This window comes from Mercurialis annua, linkage group LG7 (assembly GCF_937616625.2).
Source record: "Mercurialis annua linkage group LG7, ddMerAnnu1.2, whole genome shotgun sequence".
Classification (NCBI taxonomy): domain Eukaryota; kingdom Viridiplantae; phylum Streptophyta; class Magnoliopsida; order Malpighiales; family Euphorbiaceae; genus Mercurialis; species Mercurialis annua.
The window spans coordinates 34107629-34132130 of NC_065576.1; positions in this window are offsets into that span (position 1 = coordinate 34107629).

Sequence of the window (24502 nt, forward strand, 5' to 3'; positions counted from 1 at the left end):
TGAATCGAACCACAATTAATTTACGAAACTTTAAATACCCCTCAAAACACATCCGGAACCACGTCGGAAATTAACAAAATAAATTCAAAAATTTTACGGGATATTACATTCTCCCCAACTAATTAAAAATTCGTCCTCGAATTTATCACGACAAGTAAATCACATCAGAACAACACGTAACACAAGTAAAAATTATAAAAAGTCACAGAAATCAAGATATTGTACCTCACGGAAATAGAAAAGGATAGCGATTCCGCATATCCCACTCGGTCTCCCAAGTACACTCCTCTACAGAATGATTGCGCCAGAGAACTTTAACCATCGGAATCTCCTTGTTCCGCAATTTACGCACTTGCGTATCAACAATCTCCACTGGCTGTTCCTCATAGGACAGCTCCTGGTCAATCTCAACACTCTGAGGCACAATCACATGCGAAGGATCAGAAACGCACTTTCTCAACATAGAAACGTGAAACACAGGATGTACTAACGACATGTCTGGCGGTAGAACCAGACGATAAGCCACAGCTCCAATCCTCTCCGAAATCTCATAAGGACCAATATACCTCGGTGCCAACTTTCCCTTGACGCCAAAACAAACTACGCCTTTCATAGGCGAAACCCGAAGAAACACGAAATCACCAACCTGGAACTCAACGTCTTTCCTCTTCGGATCCGCATAACTCTTGTGCCGACTAAAAGCAGTCTCTAACCTCCGTTTGATCAACGGTACCTTCTCTGAGGTAATCTGAATAATCTCAGCTCCCGAGAGTTTACGCTCTCCGACCTCCTCCCAACAGATAGGAGATCTACACTTGCGCCCGTACAAAGCCTCATACGGCGCCATCTCGATACTCGCATGATAACTGTTGTTATAGGAAAACTCAATCAACGGCAAATGAGTATCCCAGCTACCCTGAAAATCGAGAACACACATCCTGAGCATATCCTCCAACGTCTGAATAGTCCTCTCAGACTGACCGTCAGTCTGAGGATGAAAAGCTGTACTGAAATCCAACCGAGAACCCAAGGATTCCTGTAACGCTTTCCAGAACCTCGAAGTAAACACAGAACCTCTGTCTGAAGCAATAGAAACCGGTACACCATGCAAACTGACAATCCTGTCGATGTACAACTAAGCCAACCTCGAAGCAGTATACGAAACCTTAATCGGAAGGAAATGAGCTGACTTGGTCATACGGTCAACTATCACCCAGATGGAATCGTATCCCTGTCGAGTACGTGGTAAACCAACCACAAAATCCATAGCAATCCGCTCCCACTTCCACTCTGGAATAGGTAGTGGTTGCAAATAGCCAAATGGTCTCTGATGCTCCAGCTTCACCTGCTGGCAAGTCAGACACTTAGAAACATACTCAGCGACATCCTTCTTCATCCCGCTCCACCAGTAGGTACCCTTTAGATCATGGTACATCTTGGTAGAACCCGGATGAACACTATAAGCAGACTTGTGCGCTTCTTCCAGAATCTGGTCTCTCAAACCATCTGAATCCGGAACACACAATCTCGTACCATGTCTCAGAACTCCATCCACAAAAGTAAACTCAGAATTACTATCCTGCTGAATCTCCTCAATAATCCGTTTCAACTGTGGATCCTCAGCTTGTAAAGCTTCCGATCAATCAAAACGGGTTGCATCTGTAACTGTGCTAACAAACATCCGGTATGAGAAATCTGAAAACCATAGCCTGAAGCTATCAAACTGTGCCACTCTCTAACCATGGGTCTACGCCCAATCTCAGAAATATGAGCCAAGCTGCCCGAAGACTTGCGACTCAACGCATCGGCTACCACATTAGCCTTACCAGGATGGTACTGAATAGTACAGTCGTAGTCTTTCAGCAACTCTAACCACCTCCTATGTCTCAAGTTCAACTCTCTCTGATCAAAGATATATTTCAGACTCTTATGATCAGTGAAAATCTCACAAGTAGCACCATACAAATAATGCCTCCAGATTTTCAGCGCAAAAACCACAGCTGCCAACTCTAAATCATGAGTAGGGTAATTCACCTCATGCTTCTTCAACTGTCTGGAAGCATAGGCAATCACCTGTCCATGTTGCATCAGAACGCAACCCAAACCAGTCCGAGACGCATCACAATACACTGTGAACCCATCAATGCCAGAAGGCAATGCCAAAACCGGAGCTGTAGTCAAAATCTCCTTGAGCTTCTCAAAGCTCGCCTCGCACTTGTCAGTCCACTCAAACTTGACACCCTTCTGTGTCAGTTTAGTCAAAGGTGCAGATATTCTGGAGAAATCTTGCACGAACCGACGATAGTAACCAGCTAAACCCAGAAAACTTCTGATCTCGGTAACTGACCTTGGCCTTTGCCAATCCATGACCGCCTCAATCTTCTTCGGATCAACCTTGATCCCATCTTTCGACACCACGTGTCCTAGGAAGGTAACCTGATCCAACCAGAACTCACATTTTGAGAACTTAGCGTACAACTGATGCTCACGCAACGTCTGTAGTATAGTCCTCAAATGGTAAGCATGCTCCTCCTCACTCCGAGAATAGATCAAAATGTCATCTATGAAGACGATAACAAATTGATCCAAAAACGGCTTGAACACTCTGTTCATCATATCCATAAACGCTGCTGGTGCGTTCGTCAGACCAAAGGACATAACCAGAAACTCAAAATGTCCATAACGAGTCCGAAAAGCAGTCTTAGGCACATCTGCATCACGGATCCGAAGCTGATGATACCCAGACCTCAAATCAATCTTGGAAAAACACTTCGCACCCTGCAACTGGTCAAACAAATCATCGATGCGAGGAAGAGGATATCTGTTCTTGACAGTAACCTTGTTCAACTGTCTCTAGTCGATACAGAGTCGAAAGGAACCGTCTTTCTTCTTCACAAACAGAACTGGAGCACCCCATGGAGAAGTACTCGGTCTGATGAACCCGCTATCCAACAACTCTTGTAACTGGTCCTTCAACTCTTTCAGCTCTGCAGGAGCCATCCGATACAGCGGTATCGAAATCGGAGCTGTACCAGAAACCACATCAATGCAAAACTCAATATCACGATCAGGTGGTAATCCAGGCAATTCCTCCGGAAACACATCAGTGAACTCATTCACTATCGGAACACTATGCATATCACCACTACTAGTCTCCAAATCACGAACCACAGCAAGAAAACCCTGGCAACCCTTGCCTAACATCCGCTTCGCCTTGATGGCGGAAATCAGATTCTTAGGTGTCTCTGCCTTTTCTCCCTGAAAGGAAAAAGGTAGACGACCTGGAATCCTGAACTCGACTGACTTCCCTCGACAGTCAATAGAAGCATAATGGCGTGACAACCAGTCCATCCCCAAGATAACATCAAAAGAAAGAACGTCAAGTACAATCAAATCAGCACATAATTCTCTACCCTGAATAACCACTGGACAGGAAGGATAAACAACGTCCACTACTACACCTTCAGACATAGGTGTAGACACAGCTAGAGGTTCACTCAAAACAGATGGTGCTCTACCCAATTTCCCAGCAAAACAAGTAGAAACAAACGAATGGGTTGCACCCGCATCAAATAATACCAAAGCATCAGTAAAAGAAATCGGGATGGTACCTTGCACCACAGCGTTTGATGCACGCGCATCCTGAGGAGTAAGTGCGAACACTCTGGCCTGACCCTGCGGCTGTTGCTGCGAACTCTGCCCAGTACCATAACCGTTGGAACCTCTACCGCCATTACCACGGCCACTAAAACCTCTGCCACCAGAACCACGGCCCCGCTGATACCAAGTTTGTCACGACCCATTTTCATGAATCGCGACCGGCGCTAGGGTATGGGTAATGTAGTACCGAAACCCGTAGCTAGCCTTTCATTTACCACATAAACACATAAACCTGCAGAAAACCAATGCTCGGGGGCAACCGAGACTTCAGCCTAAATCTAGCAGATATAATATTCAACAGGTAATATAACATGCTTACTCAATTCTGAGTCTAAAAAATAGGCATAACATAAATAATCCGAAATAACTACATAACATGCCAGAGCAATGTAACTAGTCAGATAAATCCGACAAACAACTGTAATAATAATAAAGACGTCTAGTCAACTACTGCGGTCTAAGAATAAAATAGTTTGACAGTGTAATATCCCGTAAAATTTTACATTTTTTTTACATTTAAATTCCGACATTTTTCCCGGTCGTTTTGAAGTAATCTCGATATTAGTGGCTTGGTTCGAGTTGTTTGGTTTGGGTGTGATTTATTGGTTTAACCAATTATATATTTAAATCAAAAATAAAAAAAATAGAATTCATTCATTCCCGTTCGGGAATAGGAATTCCCGAACGGGAATCTCTTTTTTTGGGCCTGGTCTCGTTCGAGACCGGGCATTCCCGAACGGGAATCATGGCCTGAAAGGCCATTCCCGTTCGGGAATCACATCAGCCCATAGGACCCTTTCGTGTGGCCCTTTTCGACCTCGTTTACGGCCCGCTTCCACTCGTTATATCAGCTCGACTTCTAAACAAAAAATCTTCACCACTCATCACTGAAACCCTAGCCGTTTTCCGCTTGTCATTTCGCTGAGTATCGAACCTGTTATCATCTTCCAAAGATCGCTGTTCGGTAAGTTTTCTGATTCTTATGATTTCCAGATTTTGCTTATGAACGAAATTACGTAATTTGGTTCGTTCTCTTTCGTTTCTAGATCGAAATTGATTCCGCTTGATCTCAGACGTTCTAGACTCAATTCCCTACGTCTCCCTATCTCAGTTTCGCTGAACGGTACACCGTCGATCTCGTTTCAATCACCACCGTTTCATTGTTTTTGAATGCTATTATACTCTGTTTTGATTTTAAGTTTCTGCCGATTATCCTTGCTCTTTTGTCCATGTATTTTCATTGTTTAATGATTATGAATCCCTTGGCATGATTGGTGGTTAATAGTTTAAGCTTTCGGATTGAGTTTATTCCATCGTTCCGCTCCTCGATTCGTTGTTGTCGTTCTGTATAATTGTTACTTTCAATTATGGTTTGGTAAATTCTTAAGTTTCTGTTTCCTTTTTCATGGCTTAAAAACTTATGATTATTGATGATTGAGGGATGGAGTCTTGGCATGCTCAGTTTCATGATTGGATTCATTGATATTGCATTGTTTTTCTTTGATTTTGAGCTTCTGTGAATGAATTTCAAATTTGAAATGTTAAGGTTGGCTTGGTATGGGGAAGATGATGTTGTGTCTTAATTTGGTTGGCTATTGTGAGTTTTGTTTGGTTAAGAGTTCCTCTAGGTTATCAAATTGTTTTGTTTAAAACTTTTTGATTCCTTAAGATAAATTTTACTTATTGATTAATTGTTTTGATTTCTAATTTGAGGATTTTATTTAAATTGAAAGTTTGTCAATTGGGAAATATTATTTTGGTAAACCTAAAAATATTATTATTTGAGCTAATTAGATTAATAATAATTGCTATTAATAATAATTAATGTTTTAGAATTTTGGCTAAATTGCAATTTAGCCTTGAAACGTTTTTATAATGTATTTAAGTAAGTTTGTGATTAATAACTTCGTATTTTGTTTTAAATATAAGTAAAAGCAATTAGTTTGTTTAAGAATATCAATTTGGCTAAAAGTACAATTTAGTCCTTAATTGGCTAAAGTGCAATTTAGTCCCTAAACTTTTATGACTTATTTTATTAAGTTTTTGGATTGTAACTTGGGTTACTTAGAATTGAAGTTATTGAGTTCCGCTTTTAAAATGGATTATTATTTTGCTAAATTGTTTTATAAATATAAACTTGGGTTTATATTTGATAAACGTTTTGAATCGGGTTAGACTTGGGTCGCCCGACAAGTGAGGTTAGCTTGGTAGTTTATGATAACTCGGCTAACCCACTATTTGGAAATTATTTATTATTTAAAGTTATTAAATAATATTTATAAATTGGATTTTAAGCGGGAACTCAATAGACTTATATTAATTGGGTTTTATTACCTTATGGGTATTATTTGTGTGTGCTTTGGATTGTTTATTCCGACGTGTTATTTGTGCTAGTCCTATGTGGTGTCTAGTACTCTCTAGAGTTAGGGTCTGATTTTAATAATTATTTTATTTGTCTAGACTCGTCTACTGTTCGTGCTTCCGAGGCGAACCAGAGTTAGTTGCTTGCCGGTATTTCACGTGGAGTAACAAGCAGTGAGTTTATATTTACTATTTACCGCTTTATTAAGTAAATTGTTATTTTAATATTAAATATATATACTGTACGTATATTTCGAACTGTTTTTATATTATGGCTCTTAGTTGGAACATGCTACCTAATGGGCATCATTAGGACTGCGTGCGCACCGGTATTGATCTGGGTAAGGTATTTATGGAAATGTGGTAACTCGGTGTGAGCATAGCTCTCGGGACCAGGTAGAGTAACTCGGTGTAGCTCAGCTCTCGGGACTCTGGTATAAGTGTGGTCAGTGGTAACTCGGTGTAGCTCAGCTCTCGGGACCAGACCTATTGGATTATGATTATTATTTAGAATTGTGGATTAGGGTTCCAACTATTATCTGTAATATCGTTATTAAATGTTTTAAACGTTTTAAAGGTTTTCCACTTAATAAATGTAAATAGTGGTATGAACTCATCTCAGTATATCTGACCCCGTTGTTTTCCCAATTTTTCCCAGGGTTATGATCTGAGAGAGTCTGGTGATCTCCGCATATACTTTTCCCCGGAGGTTCCATTTATTTTGATAAACTGTCAAACTATTTTATTCTTAGACCGCAGTAGTTGACTAGACGTCTTTATTATTATTACAGTTGTTTGTCGGATTTGTCTGACTAGTTATATTGCTCTGGCATGTTATGTGATTATTTCGGATTATTTATGTTATGCCTATTTTTAGACTCAGAATTGGATGAGCAAGTTGTATTAATTATTGAATATTATATCTGCTAGATTTAGGCTGAAGTCTCGGTTGCCCCCGAGCATTGGTTTTCTGCAGGTTTATGTGTTTATGTGTTAAATGAAAGGCTAGCTACGGGTTTCGGTACTACATTACCCATACCCTCGCGCCGGTCGCGATTCATGAAAATGGGTCGTGACAAACTTGGTATCAGAGCTTTGGTTTCAAACCAAGGCCAATTGCTTGCTATGTGTTTACTCTGTTAAGTATGGTTGTGTCTTAGGAACTACTGCGGATATAGGATTCTGTCATGTCTTTAAAAACGTCATCTTTTGATTTTAAAACATTCTGCCTACACCAATAGGATTGCGTCGAGTCAGTCATTGCATGTTGATTTGATGTTGTTAAATGTTAATTTTATTTCACTTGGGTGAACATTTTATTGCTGTTGATTTCTTGGGAACTCCTATATGTTGCTTGTTGTATTCATACTTGGGTATGAAATATCTGTTATTTAAATTGTTTTTGTTCAATCCTTAGGATATGGACAATGTTGTTCGTACTCGTGCTCGTGCTGCGGCAGAGCAAGAAGCTGTGGCTGATGATGCGATTTCCATGGAAGTCGATCAGAACGTATCACCTGTTCAGGCTAATGCTGGACGTGGTCGAGGTGGAGGTGATGGCAGAGGTAGAGGTGCTGGTAGAGGCAGAGGAGCTGGTGCTGGTAGAGGTGGAGCTAGAGGACGCGGTGCAGCAGGTGTTCAGGCACCGAATGTGCAGCAGGCACCAGAGGTGCATCAAGCACCAAATATGCAAGCGTTCGACTTCACTACTTTCTTGGCTGGCGTTGTCGAAATGCAGAACAATCAGGCTCTACTGCAGAATCAGTGTAATATACTGGGTCAGTTAGCGCAGCAACAGCAACCTCAGGCTGGTGTTGTAGCTGGTGTTGGTGGACTTGCTGGTGTCGGTCATATTCCGACGGACAGAGAGTTGGTGATGATCTACTTGAAGTTGAATCCGACTTCTTTTGATGGTACTGGTGATGCTCTTGACTTTTTGGAGGAATTTGAGTACAACAGTCAGAGGATTCAAGCGTCTGATCGTCAATCAGTGATGCTTGTGGAAATGTCGCTGAAGGGTCCAGCTAAGGATTGGTATCGCGATAACATCAGGCCAGTTATGGATACTTTGCCTTGGGCTGATTTTGTGATCAGGTTCAGAGGTTACTATCTACCCTTCTTTGTTACTGAGAGTTTCAGAGAAAAGCTGCTCACTTTGAAGAAAGGGGATAGATCGGTGACAGACTACACTACTGAGTTTGTACGTTTGGGGCGGTTTGCTACAGATCTACAGGGTGACCAAGAGCGAGTGAACGACCGTTATATTAGGGGTTTAGGCTCGGAGTTTCTCCCTTTGCTGATAGGGACAAACATGGAGTTTGCCCGGTTAGTGGATAGTGCGCGGCGGATGGAGAATTCTATGGTTCAGTTTGGGACGATCTCTGACCCTTTCCAGAATCAGAAGGGAAAGAGTGACGTTCCTAGTGGGGGGCAGCAGGCCCCAGTGCAGCATGGTAGTGGGAACTACTACAGTGGCTCTTCTCAGGCCAACAGGGGGAGTCGACGGACTCACAACAAAAGGAGGCATAGTGCCAGGAGTGCTCCGTACAGTTCCAGTAGCAGTGGGAGTAACCGTGGTTCAGGACGCGGGTACAGTGGTGGATCGAACATTCCGTTCTGCCAGAATTGGAGACGTAGGCATTATGGTCAGTGCCAGTTAGCTCCTGGAGGTTGTTTCACTTGTGGCCAGCCGGGTCATTTTTCTAGGGAGTGTCCGACATCTGGGCAGCAGATGTCTAACTCCAGTGTGGCGCAGTCATCTTATCAGCAGCAGAGACCTGAGTTTACACAGTCTGTAGGGTACTCTCAACCTGCAGCATCTTTTGGTGGCCAGCGGGGCCGTGGTTCTGGTGGTAGAGGTTTTGGTGGCCGTGGTAACGGCGGAAGAGGTTCCAACGGTTATGGTACTGGACAGAGTTCGCAGCAGCAGCCGCAGGGTCAGGCCAGAGTGTTCGCACTTACTCCTCAGGATGCGCGTGCATCAAACGCTGTGGTGCAAGGTACCATCCCGATTTCTTTTACTGATGCTTTGGTATTATTTGATGCGGGTGCGACCCATTCGTTTGTTTCTACTTGTTTTGCTGGGAAATTGGGTAGAGCACCATCTGTTTTGAGTGAACCTCTAGCTGTGTCTACACCTATGTCTGAAGGTGTAGTAGTGGACGTTGTTTATCCTTCGTGTCCAGTGGTTATTCAGGGTAGAGAATTATGTGCTGATTTGATTGTACTTGACGTTCTTTCTTTTGATGTTATCTTGGGGATGGACTGGTTGTCACGCCATTATGCTTCTATTGACTGTCGAGGGAAGTCAGTCGAGTTCAGGATTCCAGGTGATCTACCTTTTTCCTTTCAGGGGGAAAAGGCAGAGACACCTAAGAATCTGATTTCCGCCATCAAGGCGAAGCGGATGTTAGGCAAGGGTTGCCAGGGTTTTCTTTCTGTGGTTCGTGATTTGGAGACCAGTAGTGGTGATATGCATAGTGTTCCGATAGTGAATGAGTTCACTGATGTGTTTCCAGAGGAATTGCCTGGACTACCACCTGATCGTGATATTGAGTTTTGCATTGATGTGGTTTCTGGTACAGCTCCGATTTCGATACCGCCGTATCGGATGGCTCCTGCAGAGCTGAAGGAGTTGAAGGACCAGTTACAAGAATTGTTGGATAGCGGGTTCATCAGACCGAGTACTTCTCCGTGGGGTGCTCCAGTTCTGTTTGTAAAGAAGAAAGACGGTTCCTTTCGGCTGTGTATCGACTACAGACAGTTGAATAAGGCTACTGTCAAGAACAGATATCCTCTTCCTCGCATCGATGATCTGTTTGACCAGTTGCAGGGTGCGAAGTGTTTTTCCAAGATTGATTTGAGGTCTGGGTATCATCAGCTACGGATCCGTGATGCAGATGTGCCTAAGACTGCTTTTCGGACTCGTTATGGACATTTTGAGTTTCTGGTTATGTCCTTTGGTCTGACGAACGCACCAGCAGCGTTTATGGATATGATGAACAGAGTGTTCAAGCCGTTTTTGGATCAATTTGTTATCGTCTTCATTGATGACATTTTGATCTATTCTCGGAGTGAGGAGGAACATGCTTACCATTTGAGGACTATACTACAGACGTTGCGTGAGCATCAGTTGTACGCTAAGTTCTCAAAATGTGAGTTCTGGTTGGATCAGGTTACCTTTCTAGGACACGTGGTGTCGAAAGATGGGATCAAGGTTGATCCGAAGAAGATTGAGGCGGTTATGGATTGGCAGAGGCCAAGGTCAGTTACCGAGATCAGAAGTTTTCTGGGTTTAGCTGGCTACTATCGTCGGTTCGTGCAAGATTTCTCCAGAATATCTGCACCTTTGACTAAACTGACACAGAAGGGTGTCAAGTTTGAGTGGACTGACAAGTGCGAGGCGAGCTTTGAGAAGCTCAAAGAGATTTTGACTACAGCTCCGGTTTTGGCATTGCCTTCTGGCATTGACGGTTTCACAGTGTATTGTGATGCGTCTCGGATTGGTTTGGGTTGCGTTCTGATGCAACATGGACAGGTGATTGCCTATGCTTCCAGACAGTTGAAGAAGCATGAGGTGAATTACCCTACTCACGATTTAGAGTTGGCAGCTGTGGTTTTTGCGCTGAAAATCTGGAGGCATTATTTGTATGGTGCTACTTGTGAGATTTTCACTGATCATAAGAGTCTGAAGTATATCTTTGATCAGAGAGAATTGAACTTGAGACAGAGGAGATGGTTAGAGTTGCTGAAGGACTACGACTGTACTATTCAGTACCATCCTGGTAAGGCTAATGTGGTAGCCGATGCGTTGAGTCGCAAGTCTTCAGGCAGTTTGGGTCATATTTCTGAGATTGGGCGTAGACCCATGGTTAGAGAGTGGCACAGTTTGATAGCTTCAGGCTATGGATTTCAGATTTCTCGGACTGGTTATTTGTTAGCACAGTTGCAAGTGCAACCCGTTTTGATTGATCGGATCAAAGCTTTACAAGCTGAGGATTCACAGTTGAAACGGATTATTGAGGAGGTTCAGCAGGATGGAAATCCTGAATTTACATTTGCGGATGGTGTTCTGAGACATGGTTCGAGATTGTGTGTTCCGGATTCAGATGGTTTGAGGGACCAGATCTTGGAAGAAGCGCACAAGTCTGCTTATAGTGTTCATCCGGGTTCTACTAAGATGTACCATGATCTTAAGGGCACGTTGTCACGACCCATTTTCATGAATCGCGACCGGCGCTAGGGTATGGGTAATGTAGTACCGAAACCCGTAGCTAGCCTCCCATATAAATCATGAACACATAAACCTGCAGAACACCAATGCTCGGGGGCAACCGAGACTTCAACTTAATCTAGCAGATATAATAATCAACAATTAATATAACATGCTTATTCAGTTTTGAGTCTAAAATAGATTTATCATAAACCAATATAAATAATATAACATGCCAAAGCAATATAACCAGTCGAACCAATCCAACAAAATAAATAATAATAACAAGGACGTCTAGTTACTACTGCGGTCTAAGAATAAAACAGTTTTACAATTTTATTAAAATAGAAGGAACCTCCGAGGAAAAGTAAATGCGGAGATCACCAGACTCTCTCAGATAATAACCCTGGGGAAAATTGGGAAAACAACGGGGTCAGATATACTGAGATGAGTTCATACCACTATCTACATTTATTAAGTGGAAAACCTTTAAAAACGTTTAAAACATTTAATAACGATATTACGGATAATAGTTGGAACCCTAATCCACAATTCTATATAATAATCATAATCCAATAGGTCTGGTCCCGAGAGCTGAGCTACACCGAGTTACCACTGACCACACTTATACCAGAGTCCCGAGAGCTGAGCTACACCGAGTTACTCTACCTGGTCCCGAGAGCTATGCTCACACCGAGTTACCACATTTCCGTATATACCTTACCCAGATCAATACCGGTGCGCACGCAGTCCTAATGACGCCCATTAGGTAGCATGTTCCAACTAAGAGCCATAATATAAAAACAGTTCGAAATATACGTACAGTATATATATTTAATATTAAAATAACAATTTACTTAATAAAGCGGTAAATAGTAAATACAAACTCACTGCTTGCTAATCCACGTGAAATACCGGCAAGCAACTAACTCTGGTTCGCCTCAGAAGCACGAACAGTAGACGAGTCGTTCAGCGAAAATGAGGTAGGGAAACGTAGATACGTGAGTCTAGATCGTCTGGAATCGAACGGAATCAATTTCGATCTAGAAACGAAAGAGAACGAATCAGAAAACCGTAAGGCGTTTCAAAATGAAATCTGGAAAAGAGAAATTATAAGACTAACCGGAACAGCAGAGTTTGGATGATGATTTCGGCTTCGTTTCTCAGCGAATGGACGAACGGAAAACGGCTAGGGCTAGCTTGTAGCGTGATCTAGGGTTTTTGTGAAGGAATCGACTTTAAATAACGAAGGGAAGTGAGCCGAAAACGAGATCGAACAGGGCCGGATGGAAGGGTCAAGAGCCTGCTGCCATTCCCGAACGGAAAGGCCAAAATTTGGCCTGATCCCGTTCGGGAAAGGCCTGGTCCCGAACGGGACCAGTGCAAATTTTGCACAGTCCCGTACGGGACAGGCCCAGTCCCGTACGGGACCATACGGGATTTCATCAGGTCTCTTACGAGACCTGGTTTATCCCCTTGGTTCAACCATTTGGTTGAACCAAGACCCAAAGGAGAATATATATTTTTTTTTAAAAACCGAACCGAGGATGAATCGAACCACAATAAATTTACGAAACTTCAAATACCCCACAAAATACATCCGGAACCACGTCGGAAATAAAAAAAATAAATTTAAAAATTTACGGGATATTACATTCTCCCCAACTAATTAAAAATTCGTCCTCGAATTTAACACGACAAGTAAATCACATCAGAACAACACGTAATACAAGTAAAAACTGCAAAGGTCACAGAAAATCAAATATCGTACCTCACGGAAAAAGAAAAGGATAGCGATTCCGCATATCCAACTCGGTCTCCCAAGTACACTCCTCTACAGAATGATTGCGCCAGAGAACTTTGACCATCGGAATCTCCTTGTTCCGCAATTTACGCACCTGCGTATCAACAATCTCAACTGGCTGTTCCTCATAGGACAGCTCCTGGTCAATCTCAACACTCTGAGGCACAATCACGTGCGAAGGATCAGAAATGCACTTTCTCAACATAGAAACGTGAAACACAGGATGTACTAACGACATGTCTGGCGGTAGAACCAGACGATAAGCCACAGCTCCAATCCTCTCCGAAATCTCATAAGGACCAATATACCTCGGTGCTAACTTTCCCTTGACGCCAAAACGAACCACGCCTTTCATAGGCGAAACCCGAAGAAATACGAAATCACCAACCTGGAACTCAATGTCTTTCCTTTTCGGATCAGCATAACTCTTATGCCGACTAAAAGCAGTCTCTAACCTCCGCTTAATCAACGGTACCTTCTCAGAGGTAATCTGAATAATCTCCGCTCCCGAGAGTTTACGCTCTCCGACCTCCTCCCAACAGATAGGAGATCTACACTTGCGCCCGTACAAAGCCTCATACGGCGCCATCTCGATACTCGCATGATAACTGTTGTTATAGGAAAACTCAATCAACGGCAAATGAGTATCCCAGCTACCCTGAAAATCGAGAACACACATCCTGAGCATATCCTCCAACGTCTGAATAGTCCTCTCAGACTGACCGTCAGTCTGAGGATGAAAAGCTGTACTGAAATCCAACCGAGAACCCAAGGATTCCTGTAACGCCTTCCAAAACCTCGAAGTAAACACAGAACCTCTGTCTGAAACAATAGAAACCGGTACACCATGCAAACTGACAATCCTGTCGATGTACAACTGAGCCAACCTCGAAGCAGCATACGAAACCTTAATCGGAAGGAAATGAGCTGACTTGGTCATACGGTCAACTATCACCCAGATGGAGTCGTATCCCTGTCGAGTACGTGGTAACCCAACCACAAAATCCATAGCAATCCGCTCCCACTTCCACTCTGGAATAGGTAGTGGTTGCAAGTAGCCAAAAGGTCTCTGATGCTCCAGCTTCACCTGCTGGCACGTCAGACACTTAGAAACATACTCAGCGACATCCTTCTTCATCCCGCTCCACCAGTAGGTACCCTTAAGATCATGGTACATCTTAGTAGAACCCGGATGAACACTATAAGCAGACTTGTGCGCTTCTTCCAGAATCCGGTCCCTCAAACCATCTGAATCCGGAACACACAGTCTCGAACCATGTCTCAGAACACCATCCACAAAAGTAAACTCAGAATTTCCATCCTGCTGAACTTCCTCAATAATCCGTTTCAATTGTGGATCCTCAGCTTGTAAAGCTTTGATCCGATCAATCAAAACGGGTTGCACTTGCAACTGTGCTAACAAACAACCAGTCTGAGAAATCTGAAAACCATAGCCCGAAGCTATCAAACTGTGCCACTCTCTAACCATGGGTCTACGCCCAATCTCAGAAATATGAGCCAAGCTGCCCGAAGACTTGCGACTCAACGCATCGGCTACCACATTAGCCTTACCAGGATGGTACTGAATAGTACAGTCGTAGTCTTTCAGCAACTCTAACCACCTCCTCTGTCTCAAGTTCAACTCTCTCTGGTCAAAGATATATTTCAGACTCTTATGATCAGTGAAAATCTCACAAGTAGCACCATACAAATAATGCCTCCAAATTTTCAGCGCAAAAACCACAGCTGCCAACTCTAAATCATGAGTAGGGTAATTCACCTCATGCTTCTTCAACTGTCTGGAAGCATAGGCAATCACCTGTCCATGTTGCATCAGAACGCAACCCAAACCAATCCGAGACGCATCACAATACACTGTGAAACCATCAATGCCAGAAGGCAATGCCAACACCGGAGCTGTAGTCAAAATCTCCTTGAGCTTCTCAAAGCTCGCCTCGCACTTGTCAGTCCACTCAAACTTGACACCCTTCTGTGTCAGTTTAGTCAAAGGTGCAGATATTCTGGAGAAATCTTGCACGAACCGACGATAGTAGCCAGCTAAACCCAGAAAACTTCTGATCTCGGTAACAGACCTTGGCCTTTGCCAATCCATGACCGCCTCGATCTTCTTCGGATCAACCTTGATCCCATCTTTCGACACCACGTGTCCTAGAAAGGTAACCTGATCCAACCAGAACTCACATTTTGAGAACTTAGCATACAACTGATGCTCACGCAACGTCTGTAGTATAGTCCTCAAATGGTAAGCATGCTCCTCCTCACTCCGAGAATAGATCAAAATGTCATCAATGAAGACGATCACAAATTGATCCAAAAACGGCTTGAACACTCTGTTCATCATATCCATAAACGCTGCTGGTGCGTTCGTCAGACCGAAGGACATAACCAGAAACTCAAAATGCCCATAACGAGTCCGGAAAGCAGTCTTAGGCACATCTGCATCACGGATCCGTAGCTGATGATACCCAGACCTCAAATCAATCTTGGAAAAACACTTCGCACCCTGCAACTGGTCAAACAAATCATCGATGCGAGGAAGAGGATATCTGTTCTTGACAGTAACCTTGTTCAACTGTCTGTAGTCGATACAGAGTCGAAAGGAACCGTCTTTCTTCTTCACAAACAGAACTGGAGCACCCCACGGAGAAGTACTCGGTCTGATGAACCCGCTATCCAACAACTCTTGTAACTGGTCCTTCAACTCTTTCAGCTCTGCAGGAGCCATCCGATACGGCGGTATCGAAATCGGAGCTGTACCAGAAACCACATCAATGCAAAACTCAATATCACGATCAGGTGGTAATCCAGGCAATTCCTCTGGAAACACATCAGTGAACTCATTCACTATCGGTACACTATGCATATCACTACCACCAGCCTCCAAATCACGAACCACAGCAAGAAAACCCTGGCAACCCTTGCCTAACATCCGCTTCGCCTTGATGGCGGAAATCAGATTCTTGGGTGTCTCCGCCTTTTCTCCCTGAAAGGAAAAAGGTAGACCACCTGGAATCCTGAACTCGACTGACTTCTCTCGACAGTCAATAGAAGCATAATGGCGTGACAACCAGTCCATCCCCAAGATAACATCAAAAGAAAGAACGTCAAGCACAATCAAATCAGCACATAATTCTCTACCCTGAATAACCACTGGACACGAAGGATAAACAACGTCCACTACTACACCTTCAGACATAGGTGTAGACACAGCTAGAGGTTCACTCAAAACAGATGGTGCTCTACCCAATTTCCCAGCAAAACAAGTAGAAACAAACGAATGGGTCGCACCCGCATCAAATAATACCAAAGCATCAGTAAAAGAAATCGGAATGGTACCTTGCACCACAGCATTTGATGCACGCGCATCCTGAGGAGTAAGTGCGAACACTCTGGCCTGACCCTGCGGCTGCTGCTGCGGACTCTGTCCAGTACCATAACCGTTGGAACCTCTACCGCCGTTACCACGGCCACCAAAACCTCTGCCACCAGAACCACGGCCCCGCTGGCCACCAAAAGATGCTGCAGGTTGAGAGTACCCTACAGACTGTGTAAACGCAGGTCTCTGCTGCTGATAAGATGACTGCGCCACACTGGAGTTAGACATCTGCTGCCCAGATGCCGGACACTCCCTAGAAAAATGACCCGGCTGGCCACAAGTAAAACAACCTCCAGGAGCTAACTGACACTGACCATAGTGCCTGCGTCTGCAATTCTGGCAGAACGGAATGTTCGATCCACCACTGTACCCGCGTCCTGAACCACGGTTGCTCCCACTGCTACTGGAACTGTACGGAGCACTCCTGGCACTATGCCTCCCTTTTTTGTGAGTCCGTCGACTCCCCCTGTTGGCCTGAGAAGAGCCACTGTAGTAGTTCCCACTACCATGCTGCACTGGGGCCTGCTGCCCCCCACTAGGAACATCACTCTTTCCCTTCTGATTCTGGAAAGGGTCAGAGATCGTCCCAAACTGAACCATCGAATTTTCCATCCGCCGCGCACTATCCACTAACCGAGCAAACTCCATGTTCGTCCCTATCAGCAAAGGAAGAAACTCCGAGCCTAAACCCCTAACATAGCGGTCGTTCACTCGCTCTTGATCACCCTGTAGATCTGTAGCAAACCGCCCCAAACGTACAAACTCAGTAGTGTAGTCTGTCACTGATCTATCCCCCTTCTTCAAAGTGAGCAGCTTTTCTCTGAAACTCTCAGTAACAGAGAAGGGTAGATAGTAACCTCTGAACCTGGTCACAAAATCAGCCCAAGGCAAAGTATCCATAACTGGCCTGATGTTATCGCGATACCAATCCTTAGCTGGACCTTTCAGCGACATTTCCACAAGCATCACTGATTGACGATCAGACGCTTGAATCCTCTGACTGTTGTACTCAAATTCCTCCAAAAAGTCAAGAGCATCCCCAGTACCATCAAAAGAAGTCGGATTCAACTTCAAGTAGGTCATCACCAACTCTCTGTCTGTTGGAACATGACCGACACCAGCAATTCCACCAATACCAGCTACAGCACCAACCTGAGGTTGCTGTTGCTGCGCTAACTGACCCAGTATATTACACTGATTCTGCAGTAGAGCCTGATTGTTCTGCATCTCGACAACGCCAGCCAAGAAAGTAGTGAAGTCGAATGCTTGCAAATTTGGTGCTTGCTGCACCCCTGGTGCCTGCTGCACATTCGGTGCCTGAACACCTGCCACACCGCGCCCTCTAGCTCCACCTCTACCAGCACCAGCTCCTCTGCCTCTACCAGCACCTCTACCTCTGCCAGCACCTCCACCTCGACCACGTCCAGCATTTGCCTGAACTGGTGGTGCGTTCTGATCGACTTCCATAGAAATCGCATCATCAGCCACAGCTTCTTGCTCTGCCGCAGCACGAGCACGAGTACGAATAACATTGTCCATATCCTAAGATTGAACAACAACAATTTAAATAACAGATATTTCATGCCCAAGTATGAACAAAACAAGCAACATATAGGATTTCCCAAGAAATCAACAGCAATAAAATGATCACCCAAGTGAAATAGCATTAACAATTAAAAACATCAAATCAACAAATAATGACTGACTCGACGCAATCCTATTGGTGTAGGCAGAAAGTTTTAAAATCAAAAGATGACGTTTTTAAAGACATGACAGAATCCTATATCCGCAGTAGTTCCTAAGACACAACCAAACTTAACAGAGTAAACACATAGCAAGCAATTGGCCTTGGTTTGAAACCAAAGCTCTGATACCAAGTTTGTCACGACCCATTTTCATGAATCGCGACCGGCGCTAGGGTATGGGTAATGTAGTACCGAAACCCGTAGCTAGCCTCCCATATAAATCATGAACACATAAACCTGCAGAACACCAATGCTCGGGGGCAACCGAGACTTCAACTTAATCTAGCAGATATAATAATCAACAATTAATATAACATGCTTATTCAGTTTTGAGTCTAAAATAGATTTATCATAAACCAATATAAATAATATAACATGCCAAAGCAATATAACCAGTCGAACCAATCCAACAAAATAAATAATAATAACAAGGACGTCTAGTTACTACTGCGGTCTAAGAATAAAACAGTTTTACAATTTTATTAAAATAGAAGGAACCTCCGAGGAAAAGTAAATGCGGAGATCACCAGACTCTCTCAGATAATAACCCTGGGGAAAATTGGGAAAACAACGGGGTCAGATATACTGAGATGAGTTCATACCACTATCTACATTTATTAAGTGGAAAACCTTTAAAAACGTTTAAAACATTTAATAACGATATTACGGATAATAGTTGGAACCCTAATCCACAATTCTATATAATAATCATAATCCAATAGGTCTGGTCCCGAGAGCTGAGCTACACCGAGTTACCACTGACCACACTTATACCAGAGTCCCGAGAGCTGAGCTACACCGAGTTACTCTACCTGGTCCCGAGAGCTATGCTCACACCGAGTTACCACATTTCCGTATATACCTTACCCAGATCAATACCGGTGCGCACGCAGTCCTAATGACGCCCATTAGGTAGCATGTTCCAACTAAGAGCCATAATATAAAAACAGTTCGAAATATACGTACAGTATATATATTTAATATTAAAATAACAATTTACTTAATAAAGCGGTAAATAGTAAATACAAACTCACTGCTTGCTAATCCACGTGAAATACCGGCAAGCAACTAACTCTGGTTCGCCTCAGAAGCACGAACAGTAGACGAGTCGTTCAGCGAAAATGAGGTAGGGAAACGTAGATACGTGAGTCTAGATCGTCTGGAATCGAACGGAATCAATTTCGATCTAGAAACGAAAGAGAACGAATCAGAAAACCGTAAGGCGTTTCAAAATGAAATCTGGAAAAGAGAAATTATAAGACTAACCGGAACAGCAGAGTTTGGATGATGATTTCGGCTTCGTTTCTCAGCGAATGGACGAACGGAAAACGGCTAGGGCTAGCTTGTAGCGTGATCTAGGGTTTTTGTGAAGGAATCGACTTTAAATAACGAAGGGAAGTGAGCCGAAAACGAGATCGAACAGGGCCGGATGGAAGGGTCAAGAGCCTGCTGCCATTCCCGAACGGAAAGGCCAAAATTTGGCCTGATCCCGTTCGGGAAAGGCCTGGTCCCGAACGGGACCAGTGCAAATTTTGCACAGTCCCGTACGGGACAGGCCCAGTCCCGTACGGGACCATACGGGATTTCATCAGGTCTCTTACGAGACCTGGTTTATCCCCTTGGTTCAACCATTTGGTTGAACCAAGACCCAAAGGAGAATATATATTTTTTTTTAAAAACCGAACCGAGGATGAATCGAACCACAATAAATTTACGAAACTTCAAATACCCCACAAAATACATCCGGAACCACGTCGGAAATAAAAAAAATAAATTTAAAAATTTACGGGATATTACACACGTACTGGTGGAGCGGAATGAAGAAGGATGTCGCTGAGTATGTTTCTAGGTGTCTGACCTGCCAGCAGGTGAAGCTGGAACATCAGAGACCTTTTGGCTATCTGCAACCACTACCTATTCCAGAGTGGAAGTGGGAGCGGATTGCTATGGATTTTGTGGTTGGTTTACCACGTACTCGACAGGGATACGATTCCATTTGGGTTATAGTTGACCGTATGACCAAGTCAGCTCATTTCCTTCCAATTAAGGTTTCGTATTCTGCTTCGAGGTTGGCTCAGTTGTACATTGACAGGATTGTCAGTTTGCATGGTGTACCGGTTTCTATTGTTTCAGACAGAGGTTCTGTGTTTACTTCGAGGTTTTGGAAAGCGTTACAGGAATCCTTGGGTTCTCGGTTGGATTTCAGTACAGCTTTTCATCCTCAGACTGACGGTCAGTCTGAGAGGACTATTCAGACGTTGGAGGATATGCTCAGGATGTGTGTTCTCGATTTTCAGGGTAGCTGGGATACTCATCTGCCGTTGATTGAGTTTTCTTATAACAACAGTTACCACGCGAGTATCGAGATGGCGCCGTATGAGGCTTTGTACGGGCGCAAGTGTAGATCTCCTATCTGTTGGGAGGAGGTCGGAGAGCGTAAACTCTCGGGAGCGGAGATTATTCAGATTACCTCTGAGAAGGTACCGTTGATTAAGCGGAGGTTAGAGACTGCTTTTAGTCGGCATAAGAGTTATGTTGATCCGAAGAGGAAAGACATTAGGTTCCAGGTTGGTGATTTCGTATTTCTTCGGGTTTCGCCTATGAAAGGCGTGGTTCGTTTTGGCGTCAAGGGAAAATTGGCACCGAGGTATATTGGTCCTTATGAGATTTCGGAGAGGATTGGAGCTGTGGCTTATCGTCTGGTTCTACCGCCAGACATGTCGTTAGTACATCCTGTGTTTCACGTTTCTATGTTGAGAAAGTGTGTTTCTGATCCTTCGCACGTGATTGTGCCTCAGAGTGTTGAGATTGACCAGGAGCTGTCCTATGAGGAACAGCCAGTTGAGATTGTTGATACGCAGGTGCGTAAATTGCGGAACAAGGAGATTCCGATGGTCAAAGTTCTCTGGCGCAATCATTCTGTAGAGGAGTGTACTTGGGAGACCGAGTTGGATATGCGGAATCGCTATCCTTTTCTATTTCCGTGAGGTACAATATCTTGATTTCTGTGACTTTTTATAATTTTTACTGTGTTACGTGTTGTTCTGGTGTGATATTACTTGTCGTGGTAAATTCGAGGACGAATTTTTAATTAGTTGGGGAGAATGTAATATCCCGTAAAATTTTACATTTTTTTTACATTTAAATTCCGACATTTTTCCCGGTCGTTTTGAAGTAATCTCGATATTAGTGGCTTGGTTCGAGTTGTTTGGTTTGGGTGTGATTTATTGGTTTAACCAATTATATATTTAAATCAAAAAAAAAATAGAATTCATTCATTCCCGTTCGGGAATTGGAATTCCCGAACGGGAATCTCTTTTTTTGGGCCTGGTCTCGTTCGAGACCAGGCATTCCCGAACGGGAATCATGGCCTGAAAGGCCATTCCCGTTCGGGAATCACATCAGCCCATAGGACCCTTTCGTGTGGCCCTTTTCGACCTCGTTTACGGCCCGCTTCCACTCGTTATATCAGCTCGACTTCTAAACAGAAAATCTTCACCACTCATCACTGAAACCCTAGCCGTTTTCCGCTTGTCATTTCGCTGAGTATCGAACCTGTTATCATCTTCCAAAGATCGCTGTTCGGTAAGTTTTCTGATTCTTATGATTTCCAGATTTTGCTTATGAACGAAATTACGTAATTTGGTTCGTTCTCTTTTGTTTCTAGATCGAAATTGATTCCGCTTGATCTCAGACGTTCTAGACTCAATTCCCTACGTCTCCCTATCTCAGTTTCGCTGAACGGTACGCCGTCGATCTCGTTTCAATCACCACCGTTTCATTGTTTTTGAATGCTATTATACTCTGTTTTGATTTTAAGTTTCTGCCGATTATCCTTGCTCTTTTGTCCATGTCTTTTCATTGTTTAATGATTATGAATCCCTTGGCATGATTGGTGGTTAATAGTTTAAGCTTTCGGATTGAGTTTATTCCATCGTTCCGCTCCTCGATTCGTTGTTGTCGTTCTGTATAATTGTTACTTTCAATTATGGTTTGGTAAATTCTTAAGTTTCTGTTTCCTTTTTCATGGCTTAAAAACTTATGATTATTGATGATTGAGGGATGGAGTCTTGGCATGCTCAGTTTCATGATTGGATTCATTGATATTGCATTGTTTTTCTTTGATTTTGAGCTTCTGTGAATGAATTTCAAATTTGAAATGTTAAGGTTGGCTTGGTATGGGGAAGATGATGTTGTGTCTTAATTTGGTTGGCTATTGTGAGTTTTGTTTGGTTAAGAGTTCCTCTAGGTTATCAAATTGTTTTGTTTAAAACTTTTTGATTCCTTAAGATAAATTTTACTTATTGATTAATTGTTTTGATTTCTAATTTGAGGATTTTATTTAAATTGAAAGTTTGTCAATTGGGAAATATTATTTTGGTAAACCTAAAAATATTATTATTTGAGCTAATTAGATTAATAATAATTGCTATTAATAATAATTAATGTTTTAGAATTTTGGCTAAATTGCAATTTAGCCTTGAAACGTTTTTATAATGTATTTAAGTAAGTTTGTGATTAATAACTTCGTATTTTGTTTTAAATATAAGTAAAAGCAATTAGTTTGTTTAAGAATATCAATTTGGCTAAAAGTACAATTTAGTCCTTAATTGGCTAAAGTGCAATTTAGTCCCTAAACTTTTATGACTTATTTTATTAAGTTTTTGGATTGTAACTTGGGTTACTTAGAATTGAAGTTATTGAGTTCCGCTTTTAAAATGGATTATTATTTTGCTAAATTGTTTTATAAATATAAACTTGGGTTTATATTTGATAAACGTTTTGAATCGGGTTAGACTTGGGTCGCCCGACAAGTGAGGTTAGCTTGGTAGTTTATGATAACTCGGCTAACCCACTATTTGGAAATTATTTATTATTTAAAGTTATTAAATAATATTTATAAATTGGATTTTAAGCGGGAACTCAATAGACTTATATTAATTGGGTTTTATTACCTTATGGGTATTATTTGTGTGTGCTTTGGATTGTTTATTCCGACGTGTTATTTGTGCTAGTCCTATGTGGTGTCTAGTACTCTCTAGAGTTAGGGTCTGATTTTAATAATTATTTTATTTGTCTAGACTCGTCTACTGTTCGTGCTTCCGAGGCGAACCAGAGTTAGTTGCTTGCCGGTATTTCACATGGAGTAGCAAGCAGTGAGTTTATATTTACTATTTACCGCTTTATTAAGTAAATTGTTATTTTAATATTAAATATATATACTGTACGTATATTTCGAACTGTTTTTATATTATGGCTCTTAGTTGGAACATGCTACCTAATGGGCATCATTAGGACTGCGTGCGCACCGGTATTGATCTGGGTAAGGTATTTATGGAAATGTGGTAACTCGGTGTGAGCATAGCTCTCGGGACCAGGTAGAGTAACTCGGTGTAGCTCAGCTCTCGGGACTCTGGTATAAGTGTGGTCAGTGGTAACTCGGTGTAGCTCAGCTCTCGGGACCAGACCTATTGGATTATGATTATTATTTAGAATTGTGGATTAGGGTTCCAACTATTATCTGTAATATCGTTATTAAATGTTTTAAACGTTTTAAAGGTTTTCCACTTAATAAATGTAAATAGTGGTATGAACTCATCTCAGTATATCTGACCCCGTTGTTTTCCCAATTTTTCCCAGGGTTATGATCTGAGAGAGTCTGGTGATCTCCGCATATACTTTTCCCCGGAGGTTCCATTTATTTTGATAAACTGTCAAACTATTTTATTCTTAGACCGCAGTAGTTGACTAGACGTCTTTATTATTATTACAGTTGTTTGTCGGATTGGTCTGACTAGTTATATTGCTCTGGCATGTTATGTGATTATTTCGGATTATTTATGTTATGCCTATTTTTAGACTCGGAATTGGATGAGCATGTTGTATTAATTATTGAATATTATATCTGCTAGATTTAGGCTGAAGTCTCGGTTGCCCCCGAGCATTGGTTTTCTGCAGGTTTATGTGTTTATGTGTTAAATGAAAGGCTAGCTACGGGTTTCGGTACTACATTACCCATACCCTAGCGCCGGTCGCGATTCATGAAAATGGGTCGTGACAGACAGTTTATCAAAATAAATGGAACCTCCGAGGAAAAGTAAATGCGGAGATCACCAGACTCTCTCAGATCATAACCCTGGGAAAATTGGGAAAACAACGGGGTCAGATATACTGAGATGAGTTCATACCACTATTTACATTTATTAAGTGGAAAACCTTTAAAACGTTTAAAACATTTAATAACGATATTACAGATAATAGTTGGAACCCTAATCCACAATTCTAAATAATAATCATAATCCAATAGGTCTGGTCCCGAGAGC